At 36.7% G+C, this 12,785-nt stretch overlaps 1 protein-coding gene across 2 annotated transcripts in view; it reads left to right on the top strand.

Annotated features, from left to right (window-relative positions):
- The window catches only part of LOC148032984 (pseudouridine-5'-phosphate glycosidase-like), a 154,698-nt gene extending 142,270 nt beyond the window's left edge, over window positions 1-12,428 (top strand). Inside the window, exon 14 of one of the 2 annotated variants that reach the window (XM_087684213.1) lies at window positions 11,912-12,428. The gene's annotated coding sequence lies outside the window, so the exon portion shown is untranslated. Of the gene's footprint in view, window positions 1-10,541; window positions 11,035-11,911 lie in introns of those variants that run through there. The other variant, XM_087684214.1, reaches the window with a different exon arrangement.
- Window positions 12,429-12,785: the final 357 nt, after the last annotated feature.

The following is a 12,785-nucleotide window of genomic DNA, read 5'->3' as shown; positions in this document are numbered from 1 at the left end:
GAAAAAGGCTTGTGTTTCAATTGTGGTGAGAAGTATACAATCGACCATGCAACAAAGTGTGCGTATAAGAATGCAAAGCCAAGGTTCATAACATACTAGTTTTTGAAGATTTAGAAGATAATAATGATGAGGCAAATGCACTTCTGGCTGCCACGGAAAATGAGTATATTGAGAAGAATATTGGGCGAAAACAATTCTATGATTCTACTGACACTTTTTCTTTTGACCTTGGTGATAGTATTCATTTTGATCTAGGAGAGATCCATGATGAGACACGTGCTTCCATTGTTTGTTCCATCTCAATGGATATTTGGACAGATTCTAAGAGTCCTAATACATTTCTATGAAGAGTACCATTCATGAGAAGGATATATTTATCCTAATAGAGAGTGGTAATACGTGAATAAGTCAGTTTGGACAAGTTGCATTACTTTTCCATTGATTGATAACAGCCCATAAGAGTTTAGGTAGCTAATGGTGAAGAGGAGATGAACACTTAAATATGTCCATGGGTTTCTATACAACTGGTTGAATATTATAAAGCAAAGGCAAACTTGATTACTTTGAAAATCGGACCCATAGATGTTGTACTTGGATGTGATTGACTGATGACCTTAGTGAAGATTTCTATGGATTTTTCACAGTTGTACATGGAGTTCGTCATTGATGAGTAGCTTATCCATCCTACAAGGAATCCTTAGTAAATCTAATTTTAAGCTTATCACTATAAAGCAACTCAATGAGTATAAGAGATGCTCTTGTATTTTTGTTTTACACCTAAACAAAGAGGTTGAAGATCAATCCAAGAATTCAGTTGAGTATCCAGCTTTGAAAGCTCTACTTGAGGAGTACAAGGATTTGTTTAAAGTGACCACTTTCTTACCTCTCAAGAGAGCAATCGATCACCCTATACATTTGGAGCCATATTCAAAGCCAGTCAATAAGCCACCCTACAGATTATCTAAATGTTAGTGCGAAAAAGTGGGCAACCAAATCAAGGAGCTTTTAGAGATGAGGTTCATTGAGCTTAGTTTTTCACTGTATGCTTCTTCGGAGTGAAGAAGAAAGATGGACCCCTCAGAATGTGTATTGATTGTAGGAATCTAAATAAGATCACAGTGAAGAACAAGTATCCGATTCTGAGGGTAGATGATTTTCTTGATGAGCTCAAGGGGGCTAGGTTCTTTTAAGAGCATTGACTTGAGATCAATATATTATTAGATCCATCTACGAGAGGGTGATGAAGCTAAAACAGCCTTTAGGATTGATTGTGGGTTATACTATTTCTTGGTGATACCATTTGGACTTACCACTGCTCCTGTTACTTTTCAGAGTTCGATGAATAAGGTTTTTACAACGTTTCCTCTTTTACTTTGTCCTTGTTTTCTTCAATGAGATATTGATTTACAGCAAGATACTACATGATCATTTGTTACATATGAGAAAGGTTTTTGATGTATTGAGGTATGACAAAGTGTTTGCGAAGGAGAAGATTTACTTTTTTAGTAAATAGAGATGGAGTACTTAGGCTATATTGCTAATAAAAAAGGGATATAGGGTAATTCTAAGAAGGTTGAAGTGTGTCAAAGATTGGTCACCACCTGCCTCCACTACTTCACTTAGAGGATTTCTTGGAAAGGTAGGCCTCATGTAACTCCTCAATCCAATCATTATGTAGCTAATCTGATATATCCACATTTCGGAAAGAGAATTAGCTACCACATTTTTCTTACCCACTTACGCTACTTAGAAGTGAGATTTGCGTGAGTAATAAAGTACTTTAAGACTCTGAAATCACTTTAAACTCTAAATGAACTACTATACAAATAATGATGTCACTTCTTTATTGCATGAAGAATAGCCAACATCTCTCGGTCATAGACATTCATAGCCATCTCGTTATCTGTAACCTGCGACTCTCAAAGGCAATAACTCCATGCTCTTATAGCAATACAACCCGTATGCCATGGCCACTGACATCACTTTGTATGGTAAACTTTTTAGAAAAATCTAGACATACTAAAATAGTAGGAGAAGTAAGAAGTTAGCTTACTATGGTCATTAGAATAATAAAGTTGTTAATTGCAGTTGATCATAGTTGGATATTAATGAAGTATATAAAATGACTAATCTCTTGTGACTTGAAGTTATGTTAGAAATCTTTATGAGATGATATCATAACACCTGACATAATGACTAGGAGAGATCATAATACCAAACCGATCTATATATTGATGTATGAGTACATGTTACTTTATTACAATGGTTTGGTGTAAACTAGTACTAAATTATTTTGGATAACTTGATAGTGTTAAATAATGGACCTCTTAATTGCTAATCTCTCATTTTATGAAGTTGTGATAGAATGACAATATACCAAGAAATCGTCTAAGTAGTGGTAGTAGGTATTGGCCAATCTCTAATACACTATACCTTCTTAGGATTATATAAAAAACTCTTATTATATATAATAAATGATTCTGTAGTGTCTTGTTGTAAATAAGTATGTCATCGAAGAAAATAAGGACAAACTAAAAGAGAAAAGTTGCAAAATCTTATTCATCAAACTTCTGAAGGTAGCTGGAATATTGGTAAGTTCAAATTGCATTACTAAGAAATGGTATAACCCACGATTCGTCCTAAAGGTTGTTTCAACTTCATCACCCTCGCTTATGGATTTGATGATATCTTGATCTCAAGTCAATTTTGGTGAAGAACCTAGCTCCCTTGAACTCATTAAGAAAACCATCTACCTTAGGAATCGGATATGTATTCTTTACTGTGATATTATTTACATCCTTGTAATCAATACACATCCTGAAGGATCCATTTTTCTTTTTCACTAATAAGATGAAAAATGCATATGTTGAAGAACTAGGCTCAATGAACCCCATCTCTAGAAGCTTCTTGATTTGGTTACTTTAGGACTCTTAGAATCTGTACAAGTATGCATTGAGATGGAACAAACAATGGTAGCATGTGTCTCATCATGGATCCTTCCTAGATCAAAAGGAATACTACCACCAGGGTCAAAAGGAAAACTGTCAGCAGGATCATAGAGCTATTTTTGCCTAATATTTTTATCAATATACTCATTTTCCATGGCAGTCATAAGTGCATTTGTCTCTTCACTATCATCTTTTGAATCTTCAAAAACTAGCATGTTATGAATCTTGGCTTTGCATTCTTATACGCACACTTTGTTGTATGGTCAGGTGTATATTTCTCACCACAATTGAAACACAAGTCTTTTTTCTTCTTTTCTTTGTATAGATCCATGTGGATAGACTTTGGAGTACCATTGGATGAAATATTTCTAGACTTGTTGTCCCTTTATTTATAATTCACTCTTGAAATGTTTGTTGTCTTTAAATTGCCTTGAGGCTTTGAAGCATTAAATGATGGATAAGTTGGCACTCTAAAGCTTCTACTCGATGCATGATTGTTGCCATAAGCATTGCCAACTTGCCCTTGTTTTAAAACAATCCAAAAGTAGGCTAAAATGTAGATTCTCTTTTATACTTCCTTCCATACCTATGTGCAAGCTTAATGGCCTTGAAGAGGATAGAGGGCTTTTGTTCCATAACATGAGCTGATAATGAAGGTTTTAGACCATACATCTACTCTTGGAGTTTGGCTAGTGAGGTTGGGAAATTGATTTATATACTCTCGTACACTTAGGCCTCTTTGCTCTAATCTGTACTATCTTTGTGCCAATTTTTATTTTTCAAGAGGGGAAACAAAGACCTCATCAATAATTGTCTTAAATGCATTCCAATTCTCGGCTAATATGTTCTCTTTCTTAATGTATCTCTAGTAAGTATGCACAAACCCTTCCAAATGTAACAAAGCAAAGTTGCTCAATGTAACCAAGTGAGGTTGAGAAATTTGTGCATTGGACTCTATCAATTTGTTGATTGAAGCCTTTGTTCGGGTTGTGGAATCCACTAACTTTTCAATAGAAGACTTCGTTTGATAGTTGGATAAGACCATTTGCTCGACTCTTGATAAAAAGCTCTCCATGCCTATGAGCATTTCTATTTTCATTTTCACATATGGTATAATTGAGAGCACTAAGTTCTCCTTGTATATGAGGATCTTCAGGGCTCTCTTGGGGTGTATCTTTTCATAAGGAATCTCTGATTTGTTGGGCATATTCATCATGGACCTTATTCTTTCCTTGTGACCTCCCATGATAGTGTAGTTCTAGAGAATCCCGTGTCAGTAAATTGACTATAACTTGAGCTAGGAAGCTTCGATTGTCAAAATTTTTGGTTTAAATTTAAGCCAATGATGCATGCCCTCTTCGAGATGAGCACTAGCACATTATAATATATTTAAAAGAGAAAATTCTATAATCCAATCTCTGTGAATAAACTATCTAATCATGTACCCTGTCTCAACCTGCAAGTACCTTGTTTCTAGATGTGGAACCAAAATTGGTATACCTAAAGGCTATTAAACCTTGTGGGGAGTCGGATAAGACTTAGGGCAACTTGTAGTATGTGCACTTGTATCCCAATGATGAGGATGGTACCTGCAATGATCTGTTTATACCCTGTAATGTCCTGTAATAGCCGTGGTTTACCTTGTTTTGTTCTTCAAGAGACTTGAATCTTCATGAATACTTGAATCTTCAATCCTCTACTTGCAGTACATGTGTGAGGGATAAGATGGCGTGACAGACTTCTTACACGGGCTTTGAATATGGGCAAAGTTCTCCCTAGGTCAGTTGGTTGCATTTCTTTGGGATATTTAATAGTGGGGGAGGGTCACCTCTACTGTCCACTATCTCCTCGGGGCATCCGCCTTTTTCCTTGGTGGGAATCTGAACATGGCAGAGACATATTACTCTAATCAATCAACATAATATGCATAATTGAAAATATCTATCCAACTCATTCCATGTGATGCAATAGAATGCAATTTGATTTGACAAAATGAGTAAGAAGAGGGTCTCACCACGCAATTACTCCTTGCTTGACTTGCCCTTTAGAATGGATTTTTCCTATATTTTTCTATGAATCAATCAAATATCAATGAGACATCGGATTAGGGTAATGATCGCAATCGATAATTCACTCTTGAACAAGAAGTTTAATGCAATGCCCTGATGCTAAACTAGGCTTCTAATTCTCTATTTTGATTCAAAAGAGCAATACAATCTGTGAATGGGTTGATTTGATTATTGAAGAGGCTGAAGCGAATGAAGTGGAGCTCAACAAAGGATTAACGTGGGAGATCAAGAATTGATGAGAGATATGTCTTGTGTGGCTTGATGAAGACTTGAATCCTCCCAAATGCTTGAGTAGGCCTCCCAATGCTCAATGTTGGGAAAATAACCTTCAATCCTTGTTGCTTGAATACTTAAAAGAAATCTTGAAACATCAAAGACTTAAGATTGAAGCTCAATCCTGTTTACTTCAAATATTGACTCAAGAATAGACTCCATAGCACAATAATGCTCCATTTGCACCAAGAATGCTCCAACGTTGATAATGAGGGATCAAAACCATGTAAACTCTCTTGAAAAGAAAGACCTTAGTGGTCATTAAGCTTCAGAAACCATGAACTTAATGCTTGAAGAAAAACTTAAGCCTTAGCGGTCATAGAAGCTTGAAAGAGTCAAGAGAGCTCAAATGCTTCGAATGCTTCATGCATCTTGATGGATACTTGCTATAGATAAGATTTAGAGATGAAATAGAGTAAAAGCCCTTTGAAATTGAGAAGCTTTGTTCAAGCTTTAATGGATGCCCATGAATTGCGCTTGTTAGGGTTTGGGGAAGAATAAGAAATGTTGAATAGTACCCTTCAGTGATCACTACCACTGATCCCAGCCAAAGAAGAAGTAGTTGTGAGCTGTCTTGAGGGCCCAAAAAATCAGCGCAATTTTCGAGTTGTTCAAATTACCTCTTGAATATCATGTGGCTGCTTGCTTCTTTGAACAATGGTTATGCTTGGATTCAAAACGTCGTGTAGAAGCAAGATATGATAGTGGTTGAGGCTTTACAAGCCCTGGAGAAGAGAAAGATGAAACAAATCCTCCATGGAAGCTTCGAGCAATCTTGGGAGAAGAAAAAGAAAGCTCCATTTCAAAAAATAATTGAGTTTTTAGTCTTCCCTAAGTCCAATTACCTCTTCTTTCTCAAAGTTATCTCCAAAATGGCCTGTAATTAATGCACGACCTGCTATTTTGGCCATGATTTGGCTAAATCTCCTCCAAATCTTTGTTAGAGCTTCAATATTAGCCTCTGCTCTAAGTAGAATGCTTGCAAGTGCGTGCCATGTGTCTTTTGTACTTGTTGTCCAAGATTTAATAGTGGAAAAATAGAGAAAATATCTGAAAATGAGAAAATCAAATGGATCAAAAGCTTAAGCTCTAATACCACTTGTAAAGAAGATGACTAAGAGGAGAGAGAAGAGAGCAGAAGAGAAAAAAGAGAAGAAAATGAGTGCAGGAGAGAGAAAGACTAGAGAGATAAGAAAGAAGAGAGAGAAGCCATGGAAGTTGTAAGGAGGTGAGATGAGAGATAGTAATTGTTTTATTGTCACAAAGTCCCATAAATTACATGTCTCACACTTTTATACCTATGTCAGTGTGACACGGTATTAGCAACAATCTCTCACTAAAATATATGTCTTTTCAGCTTCTTATATATGGCCAAGGCTTGACCTAGAGAATGCCCGATAGGAATGATGTATTGTATGGTTTTAAGATGACATGGTTGGAAACCACCACTCTCTCTGTTATTGAAAGCCTTGCTAAACTCTAGTAAAGGAGCTTCTATCTCATGGTCAAGAAAGAGGTACTAACTACTATTTTGAAGCAATGTCAATCCTCACATGGTATTTGAGATTTCTCACTACGGTAGTAGAGGGTACGAAGGTAAAATTTTCATGTGGTTGCCATGTTTGGCCACCCCATGTCACATGCCAAATTTCATAAGACTTGTACTAGTTCATGAAAACACCCAATGCTTTGCAAAACATTTGCATTGCTTCTATATTGGCCCTAAAGTTTCTTTTATCTCCATCTAGATAAACCATTGTATCATATGTAAACTCTAGATCAAGGAGCTCCTTGAGGTAGGGATGGATAACTTGATCATGTGATACCACTAGATCCCTTTGCCAAGAAAGAGCTCATGCTCTCTACTACAAATTAAAATAGAAAGAGGGATGGATATTGAATCTCCTCTAGCCCTGTTGACAAGAAATTGGTTGTGTTGAGAAATAAAGAGAAACAACTCTAACCTACTGCTCTAGAAATAACTTATTGAGTCCCTCTTGGTGAAGACACATAGTAGAGGACAAGGCTAGAAGTGCCTTCTCTAGTTCCTCCGCAGGAAGAGCCACTTAATGTTTGCTTCTCCAGTTGGTGATTACCTTTTGCTGTTTTGGTATACTCTCTGTCCCTCTCATAGCTTAGAAGTCTAGTCATGGATCCTAGTTAAGTTATATAGTACTCTTGTCACCACTTGTCCTACCTCTAGAGGGCTGTGTGCAATTTGATCCATAAACTCTTGAGAGTCTGCATAAGCCTTGCTTAATGTGTTTAGCTCTCTAAATATGGAAGAAATCTCTATTAACTTTGTTTCCCTCTGAAGTGCATCTTATCATGCTCTCGTGGTCCTCTCACTCTCTCTAGAAGGTTGTGTCTTCTCCTCATGGCCTCCTCCTTTAAGGAGTGGTTGATCTCCTTCAGGCTTTCATTGAAGTCTCTTGTTTCCCATGTAGTTGAGAAAGGTCTATATCGCTTTATCTATACAATGGACTCTATAAGATTGCCAACTTGGAACAATCACTTTGGAGTATTAGAGAGAGTCATGCGAGGTACGAAGCTCATTGGGCCACCTTTGTCACAAGCCTCATCAACCACATAAGATCGATCGATCATGTAAAAAGTCCAAGCTCCTGCTACCACATAAGATCGATCATGTAAAAAGTCCAAGCTCCTGCTACCTTCTCTCTCCTATGTAGTTGAGAAAGGTCTATATCCCTTTGTCTATGCAACGAAATCTATAAGATTGTCATCTTGGAACAATCACTTTGGAGTATTAGAGAGAGTCATGTGAGGTACAATGCTCATTGGGCCACCTTTGTCACAAGCCTCATCAACCACATAAGACCGATCGATCTTGGAAATCCTAGAAAAAGTCCAAGCTCTTGCTACCTTCTCTCTCCTACAGAATAAGAGTGGGCCTCCAAACTTACCAAACTCCACTATGAACCATGAAACTTATCCTCCGATCTTTAAAATAAGAGCTCCTCCAAGGTAGTCTTCTCTCTTTCTTTAATGGTTTGTGTATCTGTCTCCTAACCTCTTAAGGCCTCCACCATGTTAGAGTCACCCCTTACTATCCAATGGTTGAGGTTGGATTTGATTGAGGGTAGTCCAAAAGTGTTGCCTCTTTTATTGGCTACTTGAGGCATGGATGACCAATAAACCATTAAGTGCATCATCCACTCTCATAGAGATCCCCATGGCTCTCCTTGTAACATGTACATATATGATTTCTTGCATGTGTCTTTGTGCCACTCATAGCTATCACCCATAAGTGTAGGTGTGCCCTGATAGAAGCTTTCCACAATATTAGATATCCTCTCTACCAAGAAGTGTCCTCTTATTACATAACTATGGATCCTTCCATTAATGCTCTATGCATGTGAATCTCTGAGATCAGTATTGCTATATGGGCCATGCCTATCTCTGTTGTATCTTCGGATACACCTTATCACGCCTCCTCTATGCGAGCTCTACTCCCTTATACAAAGGGGGAAATCTTGGGAGTATGAGTTTGTGTCATTCATGTCCTACTTACTCCTTTGTGTGATAGCCATGCGCCCTATTTTTGGGTGTCAAGAACGTGTGATAGAATCATCTCATAGGTCCATCCTAGTTATCGAAGATGTCAAAAGTGTATCAATGGCCTATGCTTGGGGACCTACTAGTGGCTAGATGGGCTCTAAGTCACTATTCAGTGCCATCTCTATCTGATGGAGTGCTACTGATTGGGGATGTGGAATCTCTTAGCTCCTTGTTGGCTAGAGAAGTGTGTGCAAAGGCTGTGACAAGTTGAGCTTGTGACAAGGAATCCTTTGTAAACACGAGTCTTAGGAGCTCGGGGGAATGAAACATTGGCTAGGAATTCTTGAATATGAAACTAGCTAGACAGTGAATCCTTTGTAAGCATGAGTCCTAGTAGCTGGGGGGAGGATGCCAAGAGAGTGTGGAGATGATTATTGGCAAGTGGATATTAGTGGGGACCTAATGATATTGTGCCGTCAAAAATGCTCTCTATATAACCTAGCCAAAAGCACTACCAATCTTGGGTAGGTGGCAAGTGATGCCTCCATTTGCTTGTGAGCTGAACTAGATCTTAGAGTACCCCTTTCCAATGCGTACCACTTGGGGACTATGACTTGACTCCTAGTGAGAACTATCTAAATGGAGTCCTTAAGAATATGAATGGGATCGATCTCCAACCATCTACAAGCTAGAGATGATGCCTTGAGGATCGTCACCCTCTCTCTGAGGGTAAGCTTTGTGTTTGGAGCAAAGCAAATCATGGAAGGTAGGGGCCATATGTATGTGTGGGGTTGGAGTAGAGTTTCTTGACGGTTGGGATGGGCCGATAACAATCTCATGGGTCTCACTAGCTCATGTGTCTATGGTGTTGACACTTCTAAGCGAGCTAATTTTGATAATTCTAGTGGTGATATCTAACCCCTAACGAGAAGGGGAGATGGAAGTGGCTTGGCTAAGGAAATAGACAAAGGGTGCTAGGATGAGGGAGATTGAGGATGTTTGCATGCCTGGACGGAGGGAGCATCTTGCTAAGGGGGGGAGTTGTGTTGGCCATTTGGTAAGGATATAGGTGTAGAGAGTAGAGGGGAGGTTGGGGTATCGCTAGTAGCAGTGGTCTTGGAAGTCTAGTATTAGGAGCAATGGTCTTATATGCGAATAAAAGTAGTTGTGGAAAGAAAGAAAAAAGAAATCTAGACTTGTAAACAAAGACTTGGTATAAGTGTAACAATGTTAAGAGTGCAATATAGTCAAAATGTTTGAATTAAAGCCCAAAAAAGATTCAAGTCAAACAAGATTCCAAATAGGAAATAAGTTGCACCATTTGAATGATATGTTTAAAGAAATGGGATGTCTCTTTTTGGGTTCTAAGAGGACATTAGTTGCTTTATTCCAACTGCATGGTTCAAGAAATGGATTGTGTGTTTTTGGATTTGTGTAAATTGATCATTAGGTAATCTTTTTTCACACATTTGTTGGTTAGCAAGGAGGATATTATGATTGATATATTTCTTTAGAGTCACATGCTTGTTATGAATTCATCTCATCTTTACATTCATAATTTGCTCATCTTTGTTTCTCTTAAGTCTGGATAAAAACACTTCATGATATGAGTTATTTATCACATGTTTGTTATGAATTCATCCCACTTCAACTTATGTGCATGTGAGCAATAGTTTAGTTGGGGCATTCCATATATTGAGTGGAGTCATGACTTTTGACTATGACTTGATAGATAAAAGGGACCTATACCTTTGGGTGAATTTGGTGAAAGAAAATTCTACCATTACAATTCTATCCACAATTAAAAACATGGAGTGAATGTCTCATCTTTTTTACTCTTCTCTCCATCAAAAATAATTTGCAAGATGAGTGCCTTGCTTCTACTCATTGAGAACTTCATGTAGCTTTTCTTATTTGCTTTGCAATCATCTTATGTATAAAGATCAAACTATTGATTATTCATAATGTATCATCCCAAGGTAAGAAGTGTTGTGGATTTCAAGTTCAGTTTCCAACATATGTATACTATCTTTTCGGCCATGTTGATTACAAGAATGTCCCTTCAAATGGTTTGTTCTTACATCCATGTTTTGGCTAGAACTAGCCATGATTCATTAGATTTTTATTGGATAAATACCTATGTTGGGGGATTTTGTTGATTGCCATGGTTTTGGATCTAATTTTAGGCCCATCTTGCACCTTCAATCTTGTAATAACTTTTGACTCATCCATACAAATGATTATTGATTGTTCATTTGGACACTTAAAAAGTACATGGTGAGTCCTCAATGCTATCTTTCCCAATCCAAACATGTATGAACTTTCTAAGCTAATTATGACATTTTATATATTTCTCAATATGAAACTAATGACGAATTAACTATTTATGGAAGATTGGTAGTCAAAGCATTAGAAGCACACCAATGTATATATTGCAATGAATCTAAAATTTGTCTCCAATGTATTTGGACGAGCTTGATGAGACTATATGAGTTATGCATCCTAATTTATTGAGAAAGGTTGTGTTATTGAGAAATCTTTGTTTTCCTAGTGTCTCAAAGAAGTCTTCATCCCTTAGTCCACATATCATTGTCTTTTTAGTAAATTATTACTCATGCAAGGTAAGTACTTGTTACAACTATTTTTAAGTTAACATTTAGAAACTTAAGTGAACTTAGACATATTTAATTTTCCATTGATGATGTTTTATATGATTTTCTCCTTGAAAGCCAACTTTACTACATGCCCATACTAGTTTCTTTTAACTTCGTATAACTCAAGGATCCATTACTTTTTTGGATTTGTGTTAGCCAGTGAGTATACCTTTTGTATGCTTCTTTAGGAAACTAGGTCTAAAGTCATATTTTGTGTATTTTATTCTTCACAAGGTTATTATATGTGCAAAACAAACTAGATCTAAAATGGTAAATTTTTTAATATTGTTCACCAACTACCTAATGCATAGTTTCAAAAGATAGGTCTAATATGTTCTAGTTTTTATTTTATTAAAGCTATTGCATATTTGGTAAGCATCTTAAGAGCAATTATATCTAAGTTAGCATTTTGTCAAACTAATTGTTGACAAGTTTTTTTTTTCTCCAGAGAAGTCAAAATCCTATTAACATCTCAAGACAGTGTTGTAAGGCAAAAACCAATTACAAAGCAGCTATAAGGGACTTTCATATCAAGAATTATATAAGAAGGAGAGGGGTATTACAAAGTTCTAGTGAATAGCCAAATTAGGAGGTTTATAATGCCAAACCATGTGGGTTTGGAAGAGGAAAAAGGCACCTCAATCCCATATCTTGAGAATAGCATTTGTCCTTTTTCCCATTGTCTTTGAGCTACCTTGTATTCTCTCCCATCTCTTGACAAAGAGGATGCATAGACTCTCTCAAGATCTCGAAGAGTCTCTAGAGTAGATTGGATGATTGTTTCGAAAGTTAAATTTTGGATAGTGTTTTTCTTGCTTCATTTTTATCTACGAGAAATTGTACTAGTCAATAAGCATCTTTAAGGAATTAGCCTTATGCTAGTCTATCTTTTTCTACAAAGTACCATACTTTTGTAAGGTTTGGTATATAACTTTCCAAGAGCTAGATTTAATATGATAAATTTGATTCCAAAAACATCGCATTTTTGTAAGCATCTTGGATCAATTAGATCTTTATACATGTCATAGGCATGCAAAGGCTTACTAATTAATATCTAGGAAATATCTAATATATTTAAGGCTTACTAATGCAAAGGCTTACTAATGCTATTTAATTATTTCTTATAAGCTATTGTTACTGTTGTAAGCATCTTAGAGCACTTAGGTCTAAGCTAGTGTTCCTTTTGTAGCGTCCTACAGTAACTTTAAGGTAGTAGTTTTTACATTTTTTCCTTAGCAAGGCAATATATCTTAAATGATGTCTTAAAGAAGCTTGATACATTGTGCAATTTCTAGTTGATGCTATTTTTAATTTCTTATTCT

Source organism: Lygodium microphyllum, chromosome 8 (assembly GCF_053477565.2).
Source record: "Lygodium microphyllum isolate KBCC chromosome 8, Lygodium_microphyllum_v1.1.10, whole genome shotgun sequence".
Lineage (NCBI taxonomy): Eukaryota > Viridiplantae > Streptophyta > Polypodiopsida > Schizaeales > Lygodiaceae > Lygodium > Lygodium microphyllum.
This window is presented reverse-complemented; position numbering and strand designations above follow the sequence as displayed.